Source organism: Oncorhynchus masou, chromosome 6, assembly GCF_036934945.1.
Source record: "Oncorhynchus masou masou isolate Uvic2021 chromosome 6, UVic_Omas_1.1, whole genome shotgun sequence".
NCBI lineage: Eukaryota > Metazoa > Chordata > Actinopteri > Salmoniformes > Salmonidae > Oncorhynchus > Oncorhynchus masou.
In genome coordinates, this window is record NC_088217.1 from 25,560,511 (window position 1) to 25,583,350 (window position 22,840).

The window sequence follows — 22,840 nt, forward strand, 5'->3', positions numbered from 1 at the left end:
TGGTTAAGGGTTTGTAAGTAAGCATTTCACGGTAAGGTTGTATTCGGAACCTGTTGTATTCGAAACATGTGACAAGAACAATTTGATTTGATAGTGCATGTCAGAGCAAAAACCAAGCCATGAGGTTCGAAGGAATTGTGTGTAGAGCTCCAAGACAAGATTATGTCGAAGCACAGATCTGGGGAACGGTACCATAACAGTTCTGCAGCATTGAAGTGGCACAGCGGTCTAAGGCACTGCATCACAGTGCTAGAGGCGTCACTATAGATCCGGGTTCGATACCGGGTTGTATCACAACCGGCTGTGATTGGGAGTATCATAGGGCAATTGGCCCAGCGTCGTCCGTGTTAGGGGAGGGTTTGACTTGACTAGTTAAATAGAGGTAAAAATATATACAGTTGAAGTCGGAAGTTTACATACACCTTAACCTGAGTTTAAATGTACTTGGCTTTCACAATTCCTGACATTTAATCCTAGTAAAAATTCCCTGTCTTAGGTCAGTCAGGTTCACCACTTTATTTTAAGAATGTGAGATGTCAGAATAATAGTAGATGGAATGATTTATTTAAGCTTTTATTTCTTTCATCACATTCCCAGTGGGTCAGAAGTTTATATAAACTTAATTAGTATTTGGTAGCATTGCCTTTAAATTGTTTAGCTTGGGTCAAACGTTTTGGATAGCCTTCCACAAGCTTCCAACAATAAGTTGGATGAATTTTGGCCCATTTCTCCTGACAGAGCTGGTGTAACTGAGTCAGGTTTGTAGGCCTCCTTGCTCGCACACGCTTTTTCAGTTCTGCACACAAATGTTCTATAGAATTGAGGTCAGGGCTTTGTGATAGCCACTCCAATACCTTGATATTGTTGTCCTTAAGCCATTTTGCCACAACTTTGGAAGTATGCTTGGGGTCATTGTCCATTTGGAAGACCCATTTGCGACCAAGCTTTAACTTCCTAACTGATGTCTTGAGATGTTGCTTCAATATATCCACGTAATTTTCCATTCTCATGATGCCATCTATTTTGTGAAGTGCACCAGTCCCTCCTGCAGCAAAGCACCACCACAACCTGATGGTGCCACCCCTGTGCTTCACAGTTGGGATGGTGTTCTTCAGCTTGCAAGCCTCCCCCTTTTTCCTCCAAACTTAACAATGGTCATTATGGCCAAACAGTTAGATTTCTGTTTCATCAGACCAGAGGACATTTCTCCAAAAAGTACTATCTTTGTCCCCATATGCAGTTGCAAACCGTAGTCTGGCTTTTTTATGGCGGTTTTGGAGCAGTGGCTTCTTCTTTGCTGAGCGGCCTTTCAGGTTATATCAACATAGGACTAGTTTTACTGTGGATATAGATAATTTTGTACCGGATTCCTCCAGCATCTTCACAAGGTCCTTTGCTGTTGTTCTGGGATTGATTTGCACTTTTCGCACCAAATACATTCATCTCTAGGAGACACAACGCGTCTCCTTCCTGAGCGGTTTGATGGCCGTGTGGTCCCATGGTGTTTTGTACTTGCGTACTATTGTTTGTACAGATGAACGTGGTACCTTCCGGTGTTTGGAAATTGCTCAGAAGTATGAATCAGACTTGTGGAGGTCTACAATTTTTTTCTGAGGTCTTGGCTGATTTCTTTTGATTTTCCCATGATGTCCAGCAAAGAGGCACTGAGTTTGAAGGTAGGCCTTGAAATACATCCACAGGTACACCTCCAATTAACTCAAATGATGTCAATTAGCCTATCAGAAGCTTCTAAAGCCATGACATCATTTTCTGTAATTTTCCAAGCTGTTTAAATGCACAGTCAACTTAGTGTATGAAGACCTCTGTCCCACTGGAATTGTGATAGAGTGAATTATAAGTGAAATAATCTGTCTATACATTTTTGGGGTAAAATGACTTATGTCATACACAAATTAGATGCCCTAACCGACTTGCCAAAACTATAGTGCATATGGAGTATGTTTTAAAACAAAGCTGTTTTTTTAAACAGGAATTGACAATGTCTCTTATGACTTCACCCGACAAAGAGCATAATGTAAACTGTAGCTCCTATACCACCTAGCAACTAGCTTTTCAATTTACTGAGTAGGGTTTAGACCACAGTTTGTGAGTTGCCCTTTGGGAGTTATCATAGATATCTTTAGACATCTCTGAAAACAAGTAACTTCATCTGAAGAGCTTGGACCCATGGGGAAATCATGAAGTTCCAAGAATACTTTTTAGAACACCTCAAAAGGTATATTGCAGTTCTTTGGGGTACCTTAGATTTAAGCTATAGATGAGGCCCATAAGCAACGTACATGACTGTAACACTGGGAATACCAGCCAGGACTTCTGCTCCTTCGATGCAGATCCCATGCTCTATATTCTGGTGCAGATCCTTCACAGTGAACACTTTCATCACATGCTGAACGAGGTCCTCTCGGATCATGGTGTCGTCAGCATCCTGAGTATTTTTTTTTAGAACAGACGAGGCTACTAGATTAACTGTGCAACTTGAGAGGAGAGAGAGGGAAAGAAAGGAAAATACCTCATTTAGAGATAAATAAGGATACAAAATAAAATCCTTTACCTTGTTTTCTGTGATAAGGTCTTCAACCCTCTCGCCGGGGTATATGATCAGGGCACGGATCACACCGTCTCTTCTCTCCTGGATGGTGTTGCACTGTAATATGATGTTATACAAATAATTGCATTTAATACCAGCAAATAAATACACAGTATATATACTATTGTGAAGGTGTTACTGTGCATACTGTACCCTGTACAGAACTTCAAGGATTTTCTGCATGTCTGCCTTGACAGCACCTCCTTTTGACTTAAACAAGTCCAATAGTTTTAGTGTAAATTCATCCAGCTTCTGCACAAAGGTGGACTCGAGCAACAGTTGTAATTCTGAACTCTTCCTTAATCTGAGTGAGAGATTTCTGAACAGAATATGATCTGAGAGCCAGAATGCTATTGGGAAACCCCTCCAAAAGCATGTGCAGAGTGAGAATGTTCAGACTAATCTTTAATGCATATTTAATTGTAGATTAGAATATTAGGTCAAGACAACACAATATTTAAATCAATTTACATTTTTTACCTACATTGACTATTTTCATTCAGCTGTATTTTGTACCTGAGTGGGCTCAAACAAGGCTGGCCATCTTTCTTTGTAGTTCTTCACAGGAAGGGCCTGAACGACATCTTGTCTTTGATATGAGAAGCTTCACAATGTTGTGGTTGTCACGTATTTGTACTTCTCCCAGTAGCTCCACTCGCTCCCTCTCCAGAGTCTCATCTGTTTCTCCAGCAGGGTGGGGTGGGAGGTAATTTACCTCAGCCTTAGTATATTTCTTTATGTTCTTGGCAACGGGCCTGTCCTCTGGTGATTTTCTCTTGACAGATTTCACTTCCAGTTCTGGGCAAACAATTCCTCTCAGTTTCAATCTGTAATTGCCCATCTTATACTTCAGGCTGGCTTGCCATCCGTACAGGCCTGAGAAGGACCCAGGCTCTTTAAGACATGGGTCATTTTTTACCAAAGCTTCTGCAACCTGCCAAATTTGTTTCTTGACAGATAGGCTGTAAACTGGAAGATCCTTTCAGATAGTTTTTCCAGGATGTCTGATTTCACAGAAAGATTGTAGAGTACTGTTCCATCCTTCATGTGTGCTTCATTAGCTGCCTCAAGAATGAGCTCTGTATCATAAAAAAAACAAGGAATTTCAAACTCAAATGGCCACGGACTGGAGCATTCTGGAAAGGACAATATCACAGTATCACATGATCCAAGGGAGCCCCTCATCCGATGTCTCTGTGGAGCTGTTATTGAGTTCTTGTACATTTAAAGTAATAAGAGGTGGGCCGTCAAGGTCAACCACTTTGATGGTGTCTTCATCCTTTAGGTCTTCAGTATCAAGCAAAGAAAATAACAGGTCTCCAAATGCACTGTCCATGTACTGCTGAACAAATAATTTTTGAAGCTAAAATGCCTCTTGCACAATTGTGCCAAGCTCAGCCACAGTAGCAGGGATTCCAGAAGGCAATGTTAGCTTGCGGATATCAGGGCCCTCTAATAGGTCCCGAAGCCTGGCAGACATTTCTGTTCTGTTGTAGCGAAAGTGATCCTGTCAAGAAAAAAATGCATAAAAGTTATCAAATGGTTATGATGTCAAACATGGGTATCCCATTAAATCGATATCAAGTGCTGCTTACTCGATCTCATAATAAACAGGTAAAACCAAGCATTTCTATTCTATACCAAATACTAAATCCGGCATGAGCTTTATGAGAAATGCATTGTTTTTAAACCCATGTATAAATACACCACATTTAAAACTATTCAATTTTAAAAGATTGTTACCTAATATTGCAGGCAAATATGGTGCTTCAGGGTTACCATTCTCTTTTGGCCAACACCGTATGCTGTTAGTGGGTAGATGCCTGTCAATTCCTTTTACTCAATGACCTTAAGCTTCTGTATGGATTCCAGCTCAAACCCCATACGGTGCTCATTATACCAAGCATTCTGGTACTTGGCAATAAAAGCAAATTCACCATGAACAACGATCATTAGAAGTATTTTAACAAAGTCTGGTAGACCTCCAGTGGATCCGTAGGTTAAGATCATTCCAACCGAATAGTCGGTACCATTGCAGGAAAGTGTGTTTGTCATCTGATCAAACGTCTCATCTGGAAAAGAACATTGTACCGCTTCCTTTGTCATCCTTTAACACTTCTAAAGCAACAGTGGACAGCTTTGTGGCAGATAGGGCAGGCTTGACAAGATTGGTGCCATGCAGATGGTACGCAAGCAATTAGTTGATGCTTCACTGCAAGAGACAGCAAAATGTTTTGAAAGCTGTTGGTCTGTCGAACAATCCGCGTAAAAAAGCTGTGTTTAGCTTCAAAGTGCATAGTCCAAAAAGCTGCGGGTTGTGTTCAATGAAATGATGTTTCGGGATAAGACTAGCCTGAGGAAAAACCTCTAACAATCTATGCCTGTGCTCGGATATCTGCTGTCAAGGTACCAAATTGATTCTTCTGTGTGAATTGGCGAAACCACAAGTTCAACAATATATTTGATATCCATAAGAATTTCCCATGATAGTTCACCTACAGGTATTTTAGTTCCTGTAATGAATGGAAGCAGACGCAGTAGGCACTAGTTTTCATGAGCGTTTCCTCCCATACTTATTTTCCTTGGATTCATCAAGTCAAGAGGAATTAATTGTGGGCAGTCAGTGTTATCACTCCACTTATGGGGGATCTGTGTAATAAGATTGTTGTGTTCCAACAGAGTAAAATATTTATTCTTGATTAAAACCTTTTAAGCACAATGCCAGTTCCAGAGCCAGGATTCCCTCAAAAAAGTAATGTAGCACATCTGGTGGATAGCCAGACAGCACGTCAAAATGTTTACGTTTTTCAGTTAAAGCACACTGCTTTTTCACACCATAGCAATGTATTAAGGTGGGATTTTCTAAAACTGTCTGTATTTGTTCAGAATGTCGCTGCTTTGTTCTTGGTTGGAATGCCCCAGTTCTCACTTATTTTACCTGGATCTCAGATAACTCAGCCTAACAGAACCTGCAGACGTGCATTGCACTAAAAAATTCTACAAATCCACCAATAGAGTGGACTCCAAGATTATCTGCTGCCACACAAACAGTGCCCTTCAGTGTCTTTCCGAGCACAGGAATAAAATGTCCTTCCTCCTCCAATTGTGCAAGATCTTTTAAAAGTGTCTAGCACCTTCCCATATCCATAAGTTTAACATCAACAGCCTTGCAGAGAATAGCTAAGTAAATAGACTTGAGTGTAGACCTAAACTGTAATGGGACATTTGCCAACACCCAATAGACTCCTGTGATTTTGTGCTTTTTGCTGGATGTTCCAAGGGGATTGCACACTTCAAAGTCATCAACATAGTAAAGTAAAGATGGGGTCAATTCATCTCCTGATATACAGTCATTTTCTTTAAAATGTGTGCCATCATAAAAAGACTCGTATCGAGAAACTTGTAGGCCTACTTTTTAAAGCTTTCTCCTGAATGTAGGAACATACTGAAAGCTTCTTCCTTTCTCTTCCTTTCTTTGCATAAAGCATATATTCTACCGGCTCCACCACAAACATTTTTCTTATAAAACTGCTTCCTCTTGTACGGTGTGGCGAGGGGTCCATCCGGCCCTAAACTGTGCTCATGGGATTTGTTTCACAGACATCTTGAACCAAATCTGAGATTATGTAATTGTCAATAACACAATCATGTTTCCTTAAACAGGAATTAACTATGTATTTTATGACAGGACCTGACACAGAGCACGATATGAAATGCAGTTCCTCTACTACCTCATTGATACACTTGTTTGGCACGTTGTAAATACTTTCCAATTTGAGCAAAAGGTGACCAAAAGGTGACCAATTTTTGTTCAATGACATTTTGTAATTCTGGTTCTTCTAAAGTTTCCTGCTCTTCGTGGACTTCTGTATTTGAATGGTCAATATGTTTTTGTACAACTCCAGTTCTAAAGTCGCCCAGAGAATGCGCATTCTGTTTTCAACTCCTATGAGATGCAAAGGTACCATATACATTTGTTTTAAATCCGCACTTGTCAAATACACAGAGGACAATTTCATGTTTCTTTAGATGGTTTCCAAGGTGTTAAAAATAATATTTTTCTGTTGAGAAACTGCAAGCTCTGCAAATTTCACATTTAAAAGAAAAGAGCTCTCCTTGCCTTACTGACTTGTCAGTTGCCCCGACAAATGTACCTTAAGGGAACCCCATGTTTTGAAGGAACAGATGCAATCTGGGTGGAGGCAGGGCAGTGTTTGATTATGTCCATGCCTCAGTCTATAGTGCTTCAAAAGTTATGTTTGTTTGAATGCAGCAAAACTGCAGATCTAACATTGCATGCACCACCTGATCCCTATGGAATTAAGGTGAAGTCAATTATTTGTGTGTGTATATATAAGCTTAAAACATTACTTACACATCCCATATGCTATATCATTGTAATGGCTCTCGTTGGTAGAAGGAGACCAAGGCATAGCGTGGTAGCCATACATGGTAACTTTATTGATGACGCCCAACAAAATAACAAAGTGTAAAAAAATAAATAATAAAAAAAAATATTTTAAAAAGCGCACAGTTCTGTCAGGCTACAGTAACTAAACAGAAAACAAGATCCCACAACCTAATGGTGGGAAAGGGCTGCCTAAGTATGATCTCCAATCAGAGACAACGATAGACAGCTGCCTCTGATTGGGAACCACACTCGGCCAAAAACAAAGAAACAGAAGACATAGAATTTCCCACCCGAGTCACACCCTGACCTAACCAAACATAGAGAATAATAAGGATATCTTAAGGTCAGGGCGTGACTATCATTCTAAAATAAGGAAGACACACATTGTCAATACCTGTCTGGGTTACAACGCATTATGTAAAACACTAATAGGGCCCTATAAAATACTTTTGCTGTTTTATTTTCTGAAATTCCGTTAACTTTTTGTTGCCCAACTTGTTCAATCCATGTGGTTGAATTTAAAAATACAGTATATATCTAATACCTATTATTCACACTAATGTTGGGTTACTGTAATAAAAAATATCCTGCGTATCCTGTCCGAGGGGTGAAGTGTATTCTGTTTACATTTCTGGGCCCCGTCTGAGTTTTCCGCATTGCGGAAATCATAGGGCCCTACAAGCCATCATGTGAGCTACAATCAAAACACACAGACATTTGAATATATTTACATACCTTGTCAGTGTATTCTGGAAAATATGGTCTGTCCAGTACTCAGGAACATCTGAATACCTATAACATTACCTAAAGAAGAGGAGTTGTATTAAAATCTATGACAATGTCAGGAAAATAAAACTTGACTTCAGCTTTAGATAGCTAGCAGAAACATCGCAATTCTAGCTGACTTGGAAGAGCTGCTTGTTATCTATCTTACTAGCCAGCCCAGTTATTTCATTTAGCTAGTTTGGCTGTTAGATTAGACTAGATAACTAGTGCACAAGGTCAACGTTTGCAGTGCTGCCTTGAACATGTTGTGAATACATGAACAACAAGGTTTCTGCAAGGACAGGCATAGCTAGGTGTAGCTAGATAGCTAGGTGTAGATAGATAGCTAGGTGTAGATAGATAGCTAGCTACGTATTGTTTGTTCCTGTCTCTGCCTGCATAGCTTGCCTAGCATGCAAACCTTAAATTGCAGGGGCACATGTGTTCAGTTCCACTGTCATGTTTGCTGACGATGCATTTTTTGGAAAGCTAGGTAGGTAACATGTTACAAAGCTATTTCGGTTAATATAAATGTACACAAAAATGACAAAGGTTAGAAACAGCATGAAGGTGATTAAATGCACTGCTAACTTACTAATGTAAACTCACCCCATTCCGTACAAATGTGCGCAACCGCGATATTCAAATGAGGCTGCAAAGAAAACTAATGGGACTGTAGCGACTGTGTTGACTTCAAAATCTGGGGTATGAACTACGTTTCTATTCAAGCATTGATCGACATGGTAATGGCTCAATAGTATTGGAGAAAAGTTGAAAAAACTGACCCTCCGTTACATCATGATGTGTCATGCCGTAACATACAGCACGCATAAAGCTACTATTTCTGTCTTACAATCTCTCTCCACCAGGTGTAGCACTTATCTCATCGTTTAAAAACAAGAAATGGACAGTGACCGGGGTCATATTTTGCGTCGTCACTGCAAGCGATCACGACTCAAAAAAACAATTTACTTCTGAAGATCACTTTAGCACCGTCCTAAAAACCCGATTCAAATTCGACACAAACCTTCAAATAGGTATGTAACCACACATTATATAAACTCTTTATAGTGTTTTATGTACATTTTAGAGGCAATAAGGTGATAAGTTGGACAGATCAAGTGATTTTTTTCTTCTCCCCCACACAAAATCTCTCCTCTCACTATCACGCTTTAGTTTCGCTTCCCCACCATTAAATAAAATACCTAACGGGGCTCATTGCCTTCTTGAATCATGCAGAAACGGGCAGCGTTTAGGTCATGTCATTTATTTTGTGGGAATGGGGAGAAAGTATGCTTTACAATGGTATTGATATTACAGCTGATCTGGCAGTATTATGTTTTTGGGGCGCTAAAATAAGGTCAATTGTACGGACCGATGGCGATGTACAAGGCGATGTACAAAAGTGAGTGAGTTTACGTTCGCTAGTAGCATGCCCACCAATAGCTAACTATACAGACATCACGGCCGTTAACTAGCTAGCTTATCAATGTGCAAATATAATATGCTCTGGCAATATAGGTAGAGTTATTAAAGTGACAATTCATAGATAATAACAGAGAGTAGCAGCGGTGTAAAAGAGGGGGTGGGGTGGGCAATGCAAATAGTCTGGGTAGCCATTTGATTAGATGTTTAGGAGTCTTATGGTTTGGGGGTAGAAGCTGTTAAGAAGCCTCTTGTACCTAGACTTGGACGCTCCGGTACCGCTTGCTGTGCGGTCTTAGAGAGTACAGCTTGACCCCAGTGATGTACTGGGCCGTACACACTACCCTCTGTAGTGCCTTGCGGTCATAGGACGAGCAGTTGCCATACCAGGCACTGATGCAACCAGTCAGGATGCTCTTGATGGTGCAGCTGTATAACTTTTTGAAGATCTGAGGACCCATGCCAAATCTTTTCTGTCTCCTGAGAAGGAATAAGTTTTGTCATGCCCTCTTCACGACTGTCTTTGTGTGCTTGGACCATCTTAGTTTGTTGGTGATGTAAACACCAAGAAACTTGAATTTCTCAATCTGCTCCACTACAGCCCCGTCAATGAGAATGAGGGCATGCTCGGTCCTCCTTTTCCTGTAGTCCACAATCATCTCCTTTGTCTTGATCCCATTGAGGGAAAGGTTGTTGTCCTGGCACCACACGGCCAGGTCTCTGATGACCTCCCTATAGGCTGTCTCGTCGTTGTCGGCGATCAGGCCTACCATTGTTGTGTCATCGGCAAACTTAATGATGGTGTTGGAGTCATGTCTGGTCGTGCAGTCATGAGGGAACAGGGAGTACAGGAGGGGACTGAGCACGTACCCCTGGGGGGGCCCTGTGTTGAGGATCAGCGAGGTGGATGTGTTATTATCTACCCTTACCACCTTGGATGGCCCGTCAAGAAGTCCAGGATCCAGGTGCAGAGGGAGGTGTTTAGTCCCAGGGTCCTCAGCTTATTGATGAGCTTTGAGGGCACTATGGTGTTGGACGCTGAGCTGTAGTCAATGAATAGTATTCTTACATAGGTGTTCCTTTTATCCAGGTGGGAAAGGGCAGTGTGGAGTGCAATAGAGATTGCATCATCTCTGGATCTGTTTGGGCGGTGTGCAAATTGGAGTGGGTCTAGGGTTTCTGGGATAATGGTGTTGGTGTGAGCAATGACCAGCCTTTCAAAGCACTTCATGGCTACAGACGTGAGTGCTACGGGTCGGTAGTCATTTTGGCAGGTTACCTTAGTGTTCTTGGGCACAGGGACTATGGTGGTCTGCTTAAAACCTGTTGGTATTTCAGACCCGGACAGGGAGAGGTTGAAATGTCAGTGAAGACATTTACCAGTTGGTCAGCGCATGCTCACAGTACACGTCCTGGTAATCCGTCTGGCCCTACGGCCTTGTGAATGTTAACCTGTTTAAAGGTCTTACTCACATCGGCTGTGGAGAGCGTGATCACACTGGAACAGCTGGTGCTCTCATGCATGTTTCAGTGTTATTTGCCTCGAAGCGAGCATAGAAGTAGTTTAGCTCATCTGGTGGGCTTGTGTCACTGGGCAACTCTCGGCTGTGCTTCCCTTTGTAGTCTGTAATAGTTTGCAAGCCCTGCCCCATCTGACGAGCGTTGGAGCCGGTGTAGTATAATTCGATCTTAGTCCTGTATTGACACTTTGCCTGTTGGATGGTTCGCCGGAGGGCATAGCGGGATTTCTTATAAGCTTCCAGGTTAGAGTCCCGCTCCTTGAATTGGCAGCTCTAGCCTTTAGCTCAGTGCGGATGTTGCCTGTAATCCATGGCTTCTGGTTATCCACCACAGCGGAGATAGCTCAAATCAAATCTAAACAACAACCTCTCCCTCTAATTTTATTTGTCGCTTGCGCCGAATACAACAGGTGTAGACCTTAGTGAAATGCTTACTTACAAGCCCTTAACCATCAATTCAGTTGATTTCACAACAAAGTATCAATTTTGCCAGTGAAATTTTTACAAGTTTTGTATGTGGCTATGACAACCAGCTCAATGTGCTGTCTGTCTCATTCAGACAAATTCACTTTATATTGGACGGTGGAGATTGCAATTCAATATTGAAAAGGTCAGAGAGACAGACAGCAAGGTTTATACAATTCTCTCGCTGTTGAAAACCAAATGTTAGTCCAAAAGAAAGGGTTGATGAGACAGTGGATTGCGCAGTCAGATGGAACTGAGTAAATAGGCATTTCAGCATCATAGATTTAGTTGGTGGTAACTTGTGAAGTAGACACCTGTCGCGATAGTAAGTAAAGACGGACCAAGGCGCAGCCCCCCCAAAGGTGAGGACTCAAAACCTGAAACCAAATGGGGAGGGTGGTGGAGTGACTAGTGTCGGTGGTGGCTCCGGTGCGGGTCGTAGCCCCCGCCCTGACCACAGATCTGGCCATGGAGCTGGGTTAGATGCCGTGCCTGGACTGGGCCCCGGCGCAGAGGAAGGGTCAGGCCGTGGAGCTGGACTGGGCACCGGTGCAGGGGAAGGCTCCAGGACACCGTGCCTGGACTGGGCACCGGCACCGAGGAAGGCTCCGGCCTTGGAGCTGGACTGGGCACCGGCACAGAGGAAGGCTCCTGCCCGGGAGCGAGACTGGACACCGTGCCTGGAGTGGGCCTCGGCGCAGAGAAAGGCTCCTGCCATAGAGCTGGATTGGACGCCGTGCCTGGACTGGGCCCCGGCGCAGAGGAAGGCTCAGGCCGTGGAGCTGGACTTGACACCGTGCCTGGACTGGGCACCGGCGCAGAGGAAGTCTCCTGCCCGGGAGCGGGACTGGATGCCGTTCCTGGACTGGGAATTGGCGTAGAGGAAGGCTCCTGCCTTGTAGCAGGACTGGGCGCTGTACCTGGACTGGGCACCGGCACAGAGGAAGACTCCTGCTGGGGAGCTGGCACAGGACGCACCAGACTGGGGAGGTGCACTGGAGGTCTGGTGCGTGGAGCCGGCATAGGTGACACCGGACTGGTGACACACACTTCAGTGAGAGTGCGGGCACAGGACGTACCGGACTGGGGATGACTGGGGAGCACAGACTTCACCAGACTGCTGACAGGCTCTTCAGGTCGAATGTTGAGCAGAACACACTTGACCAACATCTCTCTCATCTCTCTCAACTTCTCAATCGCCTCCCTGATGGTCTCTGGCTCTTCAGGGTGAGTACGTGGAGCTTGCACAGATGGCACTGGACTGATGACCCGCTCTTCCACTCTCCGCTGCTCCACCGACCACCCCTCGTGCCCCCCCCCCACCAAAAAAAAAACTATCTTGGGGTTTCTGAGGCCACGGTCCCCGGCGTCGTTGCCCTTCCACCTTCCTTGGTGTCTCCTTCCAAGGAAGGGTCTCACATCCTGACATGATTTCCTCCCATGTCCAAAACTCCTTAACCTCCATAACATGCTGCTTGGTCCTGTGTTGGTGGGATATTCTGTCACAATCGTGAGGAAAGACGGGCCAAGGTGCAGTGTGATTTGAGTTCCACATAATTTATTTAAGTGAATCTTCTAAACAAAACAATAAACTAACACCGACCATGAACAAACATAGTGCTACATGCACTCACTCAAAACAATATCCCACAAAGCAGGTGGGAGAAAGGGCTTCCTAAATATGATCCCCAATTAGAGGCAACGATTACCAGCTGCCTCTAATTGGGAAACATACAACCCAGCCACATAGAAAATCAATGACTAAACACCCCCATCGTAACGCTCTGCCCTAAACACCATAGAGAACCGAGGGCTCTCTATGGTCAGGGCGTGACAACACCGGCTGAATACGGTTTTAACCAATCAGCTTCCACCCATCCACCCGGTCACGGAGGTGACCAAGAACCCGATGGTCACTCTGACAGAGCTCCGGAGTTCCTGTCTGAAGATGGGAGATGGTATAGAGTACAGTATATACATATACATATGAGATGAGTAATGTAGGGTATGTAAACATTATATTAAGTAGCATTGTTTAAAGTTGCTAGTGATATATTTTACATAATTTCCCATCAATTCCCATTTTTAAAGTGTCTGGAGTTGAGTCAGTGTGTTGGCAGCAGCCACTCAATGTTAGTGGTGGCTGTTTAACAGTCTGATGGCCTTGAGATAGAAGCTGTTTTTCAGTCTCTCGGTCCCTGCTTTGATGCACCTGTACTGACCTCGCCTTCTGGATGATAGCGGGGTGAACAGGCAGTGACCCGGGTGGTTGTTGTCCTTGATGATCTTTATGGCCTTCCTGTGACATCGGATGGTGTAGGTGTCCTGGAGGGCAGGTAGTTTGCCCCCGGTGATGCGTTGTGCAGACCTCACTACCCTCTGGAGAACCTTACGGTTGTGGGCGGAGCAGTTGCCGTACCAGGCGGTGATACAGCCCGACAGGATGCTCTCGATTGTGCATCTGTAGAAGTTTGTGAGTGCTTTTGGTGACAAGCCAAATTTCTTCAGCCTCCTGAGGTTGAAGTGGCGCTGCTGCACCTTCTTCACGACGCTGTCTGTGTTGGTGGACCAATTCGGTTTGTCCGTGATGTGTACGCCGAGGAACTTAAAACTTACTATCCTCTCCACTACTGTCCCATCTATGTGGATAGGCGGTTGCTCCCTCTGCTGTTTCCTGAAGTCCACAATCATCTCCTTTGTTTTGTTGACGTTGAGTGTGAGGTTATTTTCCTGACAACACACTCCGAGGGCCCTCACCAACTCCCTGTAGGCTGTCTCGTTTTTGTTGGTAATCAAGCCTACCACTGTTGTGTCGTCCGCAAACTTGATGATTGAGTTGGAGGCGTGCATGGCCACGCGGTCGTGGGTGAACAGGGAGTACAGGAGAGGGCTCAGAACGCACCCTTGTGGGGCCTCAGTGTTGAGGATTAGCAGGGTGAAGATGTTGTTACCTACCCTCACCACCTGGGGGTGACCTGTCAGGAAGTCCAGTACCCAGTTGCATAGGGCGGGGTGAGCTTGATGACGAGTTTGGATGGTACTATGGTGTTAAATGCTGAGCTGTGGTCGATGAACAGCATTCTCACATAGGTATTCCTCTTGTCCAGATGGGTTAGGGCAGTGTGCAGTGTGGTTGAGATTGCATCGTCTGTGTACCTATTTGTGCGGTAAGCAAATTGGAGTGGGTCTAGGGTGTCAGGTAGGGTGGAGGTGATATGATCCTTGACTAGTCTCTCAAAGCACTCCATGATGACGGAAGTGAGTGCTACCGGGCGGTAGTCGTTAAGCTCAGTTACCTTAGCTTTCTTTGGAACAGGGACAATGGTTGCCCTCTTGAAGCATGTGGGAACAGCAGACTGGGATAAGGATGGATTGAATATGTCCGTAAACACACCAGCCAGCTGGGCTTCGCATGCTCTGAGGACGCGGCTGGGGATGCCGTCTGGGCCGGCAGCCTTGCGAGGGTTAACACGTTTAAATGTTTTCCTCACGTCGGCTGCAGTGAAGGAGAGTCCGCAGGTTTTGGTTGCGGGCCGTGTCAGTGGCACTGTATTGTCCTCAAAGCGGCCAAAAAAGTTATTTTGTCTGCCTGGGAGCAAGACATCCCTGTCTGTGACGGGGCTGGTTTTCTTTTTGTAATCCGTGATTGACTGTAGACTCTGCCACATACCTCTTTTGTCTGAGCCGTTGAATTGTGACTCTCCTTTGTCTCTACTGACGCGTAGCTTGTTTGATTGCCTTGTGGAGGGAATAGCTACACTGTTTGTATTCGGTCATGTTTCCGGTCACCTTTCCCTGGTTAAAAGCAGTGGTTCACGCTTTCAGTTTCACGCGAATGCTGCCATCAATCCACGGTTTCTGGTTTGGGAACGTTTTAATCGTTGCTATGGGAACGACATCATCAATGCACTTTCTAATGAACTTGCTCACCGAATCAGCGTATTCGTCAATGTAGTTGTTGGACGTAATGCGGAACATATCCCAGTCCGCGTGATCGAAGCAGTATTGAAGTGTGGAATCAGATTGGTCGGACTAGCGTTGAACAGACCTGAGCGCAGGAGCTTCTTGTTTTAGTATCTGTCTGTAGGCAGGGAGCAACAAAATGGAGTCGTGGTCAGCTTTTCCGAAAGGAGGGCGGGGGAGGGCCTTATATTCGTCGCAGAAGTTAGATGGGCAATGATCCAAGGTTTTACCAGCCCTGGTTGCGCAATCGATATGTTGATACAATTTAGGGAGTCTTGTTTTCAGATTAACCTTGTTAAAATCCCCAGCTACAATGAATGCAGCCTCAGGATATGTGGTTTCCAGTTTGCAAAGAGTCAAATAAAGTTAGCTCAGGGCCATCGATGTGTCTGCTTGGGGGGGAATATACACAGCTGTGATTATAATCGAAGAGAATTCCCTTGGTAGATAATGTGGACAACATTTTATTTATGTGGAATAAGTCAGGTGAACAGAAGGACTTGAGTTCCTGTATGTTGTTGTGATCACACCACGTCTCGTTAATCATAAGGGGGGTATGCCTTATGATTACCAGAAAGATGTTTGTTTCTGCGATGCGTGAAGAAACCAGCTGGCTGCACCGATTCCGTTAGCGTCTCTCGAATGAACCATGTTTCCGTGAAGCAAAGAACATTACAGTCTCTGATGTCCCTCTGGAACGCTACCCTTGCTCGGATTTCATCAACCGTGTTGTCAAGAGACTGGACATTGGCGAGTAGTATGCTAGGGAGTGGGGCCTCGATGTGCCCGTCTCTGGAGCCTGACCAGAAGACCGCTTCGTTTCCCTCTTTTATGACGTCTTTGTTTTGGGTCGCAGGCTGGGATCCATTCCGTTGTCCTGGGTGGAAGGCAGAACACAGGATCCACTTCGGGAAAGTCATATTCCTGGTCGTACTGATGGTGAGTTGACGTTGCTCTTATATTCAGTAGTTCTTCCCGACTGTATGTAATGAAACCTAAGATTACCTGGGGTACCAATGTAAGAAATAACATGGTGGTGCCATCATCATGCTGTGGGGATGTTTTTCAGAGGCAGGGACTGGGAGACTAGTCAGGATCGAGGGAAAGATGAACGGAGCAACGTACAGAGAGATCCTTGATGAAAACCTGCTCCAGAGCGCCCAGCACAATTTTTAAAACCTGTTTTTGCTTTATCATTATGGTGTATTTGTGTGTAGATTGACACTGCCTGATATAGAAATCCTGGATGGCAGTGAGTTCGGCCCTAGTGATGTACTGTTCGCTCCGCCCTCTGTAGCGCTTGGAGGTCAAGGGTGGTGCATTTGCCATACCAGTCAAGAGGCTCTCGACGGTGCAGCTGTATAACTTTTTGAGGATCCAATGTCCCATGACAAATCTTTTCAGCCTCCTGAGGGGGAAGAGGGGGTGTCGTGCCTTTTCCTCGACTTTGTGTCTGTGTGTGTGAATCATGTTACGTGCTTATTGATGTGGACGCCAAGGAACTTAAAGCTCTTGGTCTGCTCCACTACAGCCCCGTCGATGTGGATGAGGATGTGTTTTCCCCTGACATTAAGGGAGAGGTTTTGTCATGGCACCACACTGTCAAGTCTCTGACCTCCTCCCTGTAGGTTGTCTCATCGCCGTCGGTAATCGGGCATACAGGTCTACCACGTCTTACTGTAAACCCTTTCATCAAACCCAGTTTCAAGCTCCAACCTGTTGGAGGCAGGGAGGGAGGTGGAAGAGTAGGGAAGAAGGGAGGTGGAAGGGTAAGGAGGAAGGCAGGTGGAAGGGTAGGGAGGGAGGGAGATGGAAAGGAAATGGAAGGGTAGGGAGTTGGCCTGGGCGGTATACCATGTACCGTATGCCAGGATATTTGGATATAGCCAGGGGACGGTTTTTCAATAGCATCAATACCATTGAAACTATTTCTTTGAAGTTTTTTAATAAATTATCATATTTGTAGCTACTATTTAGGTAAATACCTGCAATTAACTTGTGCAATACGTTAGGAGATGAAGAGGATCGTGTTCTTCATTTCACATGTCACATAATTTTTTATTATGAAGCTACCGATAGTCCCCAGTCACGTGGTGTTTGTTGACAAGCACAAAATTATGAGAACGGAGCCTTGTGAGCCACATGCTGTTGTGCAGCACACGTCAGGATCTACACTGAGTGTACAATATATTAAGCACACCTGCTCTTTCCACATACCAGATGAATCCATGTGAAAGCTATGATCCCTTATTGATGTCACTTGTTAAATCTCCTTCAATTAGTGTAGATGAAGGTGAGGAGATAGGTTAAAGAATATTTTTTTAAGCCCTGAGACATGGATTGTGTGCCATTCAAGGTGTTTCTAACCTTTTGGTATTCTCAGTGTAGTTGAAGTATGGAATTCACAACTACGTGTTTTCCAGCTGGATATATTATGACTATTAAGTGAACTGACTAAAATGTCCTAAATGCTTTGCTTTGCAGTTGTGCATTTGGGTTTGCTAATTTAGTAGCTAGTTAGCTAAGTGGGTTAGCATCTTCCAAAATCAAGCTTCACTTGGTAATAGCATCTAATATTGTGGGTATAATTTTTTTAATTGTTTAACCTTTATTTAACTAGGCAAGTCAGTTAAGAACTAATTATTATTTACAATGACGGCCTACCAAAAGGCATCCTGCAGGGACGGGGCTGGGATTAAAAATAAAAATATAGGACATAACACATATCATGACAAGAGACACCACAACACTACATGAAGAGAGATCTAAGACAACAACATAGCATGGCAGCAACACATAACAACACAACATGGCAGCAGCACATGGTCGCAGCACAAGACATGGTACAGACATTATTGGGCACAAACAGCATAAAGGCAAGAAATTAGAGACAACACTATGTCACGCGAAGCAGCCACAACTGTCAGTAAGAGTGTCCATGATTGAGTCTTCAAATGAAGAGATGGAGATAAAACTGTCCAGTATTTCTTTTTTTTCTGGGGGGGTTCTTTTTACCCCTTATATATGTTGTGATATCCAATTGGTAGTTACAGTCTTGTCTCATCGCTGCAACTCCCGTACGGACTTAGGAGAGGCGAAGGTCGAGAGCCATGCATCCTCCGAAACACGACCTCGCCAAGCTGCACTCCTTGAAACACTGTTCGCTTAACCCAGAAGCCAGCCTCACCAATGTGTCGGCGGAAACGCCGTACAGCTGGCGAAGTTGGCGTGCATGCGCCCGGCCCCCACAGGGAGTCGCCAGAGTGCGATGGGACAAGGATATCCCAGCCGGCCAAGCCCTCTCCTAACCCGGACAACGCTTGGCCAATTGTGCGCCGCCTCATAGGTCAAACCCGGATCTGTAGTGACGCCTCCAGCACCTTCTGCCACTCCAGAGACCCCAAGACGGAGTGTTTTTGCAGCTCATTTCAGTCACTAGATGCAGCAAACTGAAAATACGAGCGACCCAGGGATGTGTGTGCTTTGGGGACCTTTAACAGAATGTGACTGGCTGATGTTTTTTGGGGGTAAAGTTTAAGGAGCTTCTTTAGCACCTTAGACTCAGTGACTGCCTGCAGGGAGAAACTTTGTAGCGGGGCAGGGGAAAAAGGGGGAGGAGCATCGGGGCTAGTCACATTAGAAGGGGTGGGAGATGAGGAAATTTCGGACAGGCAATGAGGCTAAAGAGCTCAGCCATGTGCTCCTTGTCAGTAACAACTACAGCTGTGAGGAAGAGGGTTTATTCTCCAGATCTTTAACCGTTTTCCAGGACGTATTGGAGTTAGACCAACAGAGAAAGAACTACTCCTTAACCTCTCTAGGGTACGTGGGTCCCACCTCGTACGCTAGCGTCCCACCCATAATTAAAATTCCTCAAACATACAAGTATTTTACACCATTTTAAAGATACACTTGTTGTAAATCCAGCCACAGTGTCCGATTTCAAAAAGACTTTACGACGAAAGCACACCAAACGATTACGTTAGGTCAGAGCCAAGTCACAGAAAAACACAGCCATTTTTCCAGCCAAAGAGAGGAGTCACAAAAAGCAGGAATAGAGATAAAATTAATCACTAACCTTTGATGATCTTCATCAGATGACACTCATAGGACTTCATGTTACACAATACATGTATGTTTTGTTTGGTAAAGTTCATATTTATATCCAAAAATCTGAGTTTACATTGGCGTTATGTTCACTAGTTCCAAAACATCCGGTGATTTTGCAGAGCCACATCAATTTACAGAAATACTCATAATAAACATTGCTAAAATATACAACTGTTAAGCATGGAATTTTAGATCCACTTCTCCTTAAAACTTCTTATGGCTGCAAGGTCAGTATTGAGTAGCTTGGGTGAAAGGTGCCTAGAGTAAATGGCCTGCTCCTCAGTACCAGTTGCTAATATATGAATGTATTATTAGTATTGGATAGAAAACACTCCGAAGTTTCCAAAACTGTTTGAATGATGTCTGTGAGTATAACAAAACTCATATGGCAGGTAAAAACCTGAGAAGAAATCCAAACAGGAAGTGGGAAATCTGAGATTTGTCGATTTTCAGCCCCTATTGAATACACAGTGGGATATGGATAAAGTTGCACTTCCTAGGGCTTCCACTAGATGTCAACCGTCTTTAGAAACTTGAATGAGGCTTCTACTGTGTTGTGGAGCCAGATGGGAGCTCTTTGAGTCAGTGGTCTGGCAGAGAGCCAGGTCCTGGTCACGCATATTTCACATGATAGCGACCTGCGTTCCATGGCTTCTCTACAGACAGGAATTCTCCAGTTGGAACTTTATTGAAGATTAATGATAACAACATCCTAAAGATTGATTCTATACTTAGTTTGACAAGTTTCTTCGACCTATAATATAACTTTTTTAAGTCTTCGTCCGACGTTCGGATGGACCTGCACGAGCATTTGGATTTGTGTACTAAACGCGCTAACAAAAGTAGCTACTTGGACATAAATAATGGACATTATCGAACAAATCAAGCATTCATTGTGGAACTAGGATTCCTGGCAGTGCATTCTGATGAGGATCGTCAAATGTAAGGGAATATTAATAATGTGATTTCTGATTTCTGTTGACTCCAACATGGCGGATCATTTTATTTATTTTCTGAGCGCCGTCTCAGATTATTGCATGGTTTGCTTTTTCTGTAAAGTTTTTTTGAAATCTGACACAGCAGTTGCATTAAGGAGAGGTATGTCTATATTCTCATGTCTAACAATTGTATTTATCAACATTTATAATGAGTATTTCTGTAGAATGATGTGGCTCTGCAATTTCACGGGATGTTTTTGGAACTAGTGAACGTAACGTGCCAATGTATACTGAGATTTTTTTAGATAAATATGAACGTTATCAAACAAAACATACATGTATTGTGTAACATGAAGTCCTATGAGTGTCATCTGATGAAGATCATCAAAGGTTAGTGATTAATTTTATCTCTTTGTGCTTTTTGTGACTCCTCTCTTTGGCTGGAAAAATGGCTGAATTTTTCTGTTTAGTTGGTGGTGACCTAACATAATCGTTTGTGGTGCTTTCGCTGTAAAGACCTTTTGAAATCGGACACTGTGGTGGGATTAACAACAAGATTACCTTTCAAATGGTATAAGATACATGTATGTTTGAGGAATTTTAATTTTGAGATTTCTGTTGTTTTGAATTTGGCGCCCTGCACTTTCACCGGCTGTTGTCATATCGATCCCGTTAACAGGATTGCAGCCCTAAGAAGTTTAATGCAACCGCTGTGTCAGATTTCAAAAAACTTTACGGAAAAAGCAAACCATGCAATAATCTGAGTACAGTGCTCAGACAACAAATCAAGCCAAACAGATATCTGCTATTTTGGAGTCAACAGAAGTCAGAAATAGCATTATAAATATTCACTTACCTTTGATGATCTTCATCAGAATGCACTCCCAGGAATCCCATTTCCACAATAAATGTTTGTTTAGTTCGATTAAGTCCATCAGTTATGTCCAAATACCTCCTTGTTGTTCGCGCCTTGAGTTAACAAATCCAAATTCATGACACGCGATCACTAGGTGCAGACGAAAAGTCAAAAAGTTCCGTTACAGTCCATAGAAACATGTCAAACAAAGTATTGAATCAGTCTTTAGGATGTTTTTAACATAAATCTTCAATAATGTTCCAACCGGAAAATTCCTTTGTCTGTAGAATTGCAATGGAATAAAGCTAACTATCACGTGAATGAGCGTGGCCAGCTCGTGGCTCCCTGGCAGACCTCTGACTCATTCAGCTCTCATTCGCCCCACTTCACAGTAGACGCATCAAGCAAGGTTCTAAAGACATCTAGTGGAAGCCTTAGGAAGTGCAATATGACCCCATAGACACTGTGTATTCAATAGGCCAAGAGTTGAAAAACTACAAACCTCAGATTTTCAGTATAGAGACAAAGTAGAATCTCAATTCAACGGCTCAGACACAAGAGGTATGTGGCAGGGTCTACAGTCAATCACGGACTACAAGAAGAAAACCAGCCCAGTCACGGACCAGGATGTCTTGCTCCCAGGCAGACTAAATAACTTTTTTGCCCGCTTTGAGGACAATACAGTGCCACTGACACGGCCTGCAACGAAAACATGCGGTCTCTCCTTCACTGCAGCCGAGGTGAGTAAAACATTTAAACTTGTTAATCCTCGCAAGGCTGCAGGCCCAGACGGCATCCCCAGCCGCGTCCTCAGAGCATGCGCAGACCAGTTGGCTGGTGTGTTTACGGACATATTCAATCAATCCCTATACCAGTCTGCTGTTTCCACATGATTCAAGAGGGCCACCATTGTTCCTGTTCCCAAGAAAGCTAAGGTAACTGAGCTAAACGACTACCGCCCCGTAGCACTCACTTCCGTCATCATGAAGTGCTTTGAGAGACTAGTCAAGGACCATATCACCTTCACCCTACCTGACACCCTAGACCCACTCCAATTTGCTTACTGCCCAAATAGGTCCACAGACGATGCAATCTCAACCACACTGCACACTGCCCTAACCCATCTGGACAAGAGGAATACCTATGTGAGATTGCTGTTCATCGACCACAGCTCGGCATTTAACACCATAGTTCCCTCCAAGCTCGTCATCAAGCTCGAGACCCTGGGTCTCGATCCCGCCCTGTGCAACTGGGTACTGGACTTCCTGACGGGCCGCCCCGAGGTGGTGAGGGTAGGGAACAACATCTCCACCCCGCTGATCCTCAACACTGGGGCCCCACCCCACTCCTGTACTCCCTGTTCACCCACGACTGCGTGGCCACGCACGCCTCCAACTCAATCATCAAGTTTGTGGACGACACAACAGTGGTAGGCTTGATTACCAACAACGACGAGACAGCCTACAGGGAGGAGGTGAGGGCCCTCGGGGTGTGGTGTCAGGAAAATAACCTCACACTCAACGTCAACAAAACTAAGGTGATGATTGTGGACTTCAGGAAACAGCAGAGGGAACGCCCCCCTATCCACATCGATGGAACAGTAGTGGAGAGGGTAGTAAGTTTTAAGTTCCTAGGCATACACATCACAGACAAACTGAATTGGTCCACTCACACAGACAGCATCGTGAAGAAGGCGCAGCAGCGCCTCTTCAACCTCAGGAGGCTGAAGAAATTCGGCTTGTCACCAAAAGCACTCACAAACTTCTACAGATGCACAAT

The 22,840-nt window shown here is 44.2% G+C and overlaps 1 protein-coding gene and 1 long non-coding RNA gene across 3 annotated transcripts in view; one reads left to right on the plus strand and one right to left on the minus strand.

Annotated features, from left to right (window-relative positions):
* Window positions 1-22,840, plus strand: part of LOC135541750 (fibroblast growth factor receptor substrate 2-like) — a 43,153-nt gene that overhangs the window by 12,782 nt on the left and 7,531 nt on the right. The gene's annotated exons all lie outside the window — the stretch shown is intronic.
* On the minus strand, window positions 2,267-2,820 carry LOC135541751 (uncharacterized). The gene is made up of 3 exons (XR_010455989.1): window positions 2,762-2,820; window positions 2,573-2,665; window positions 2,267-2,446 (listed from the first exon to the last, which is right to left on the minus strand). It is a non-coding gene; the product is annotated as an uncharacterized LOC135541751 (long non-coding RNA).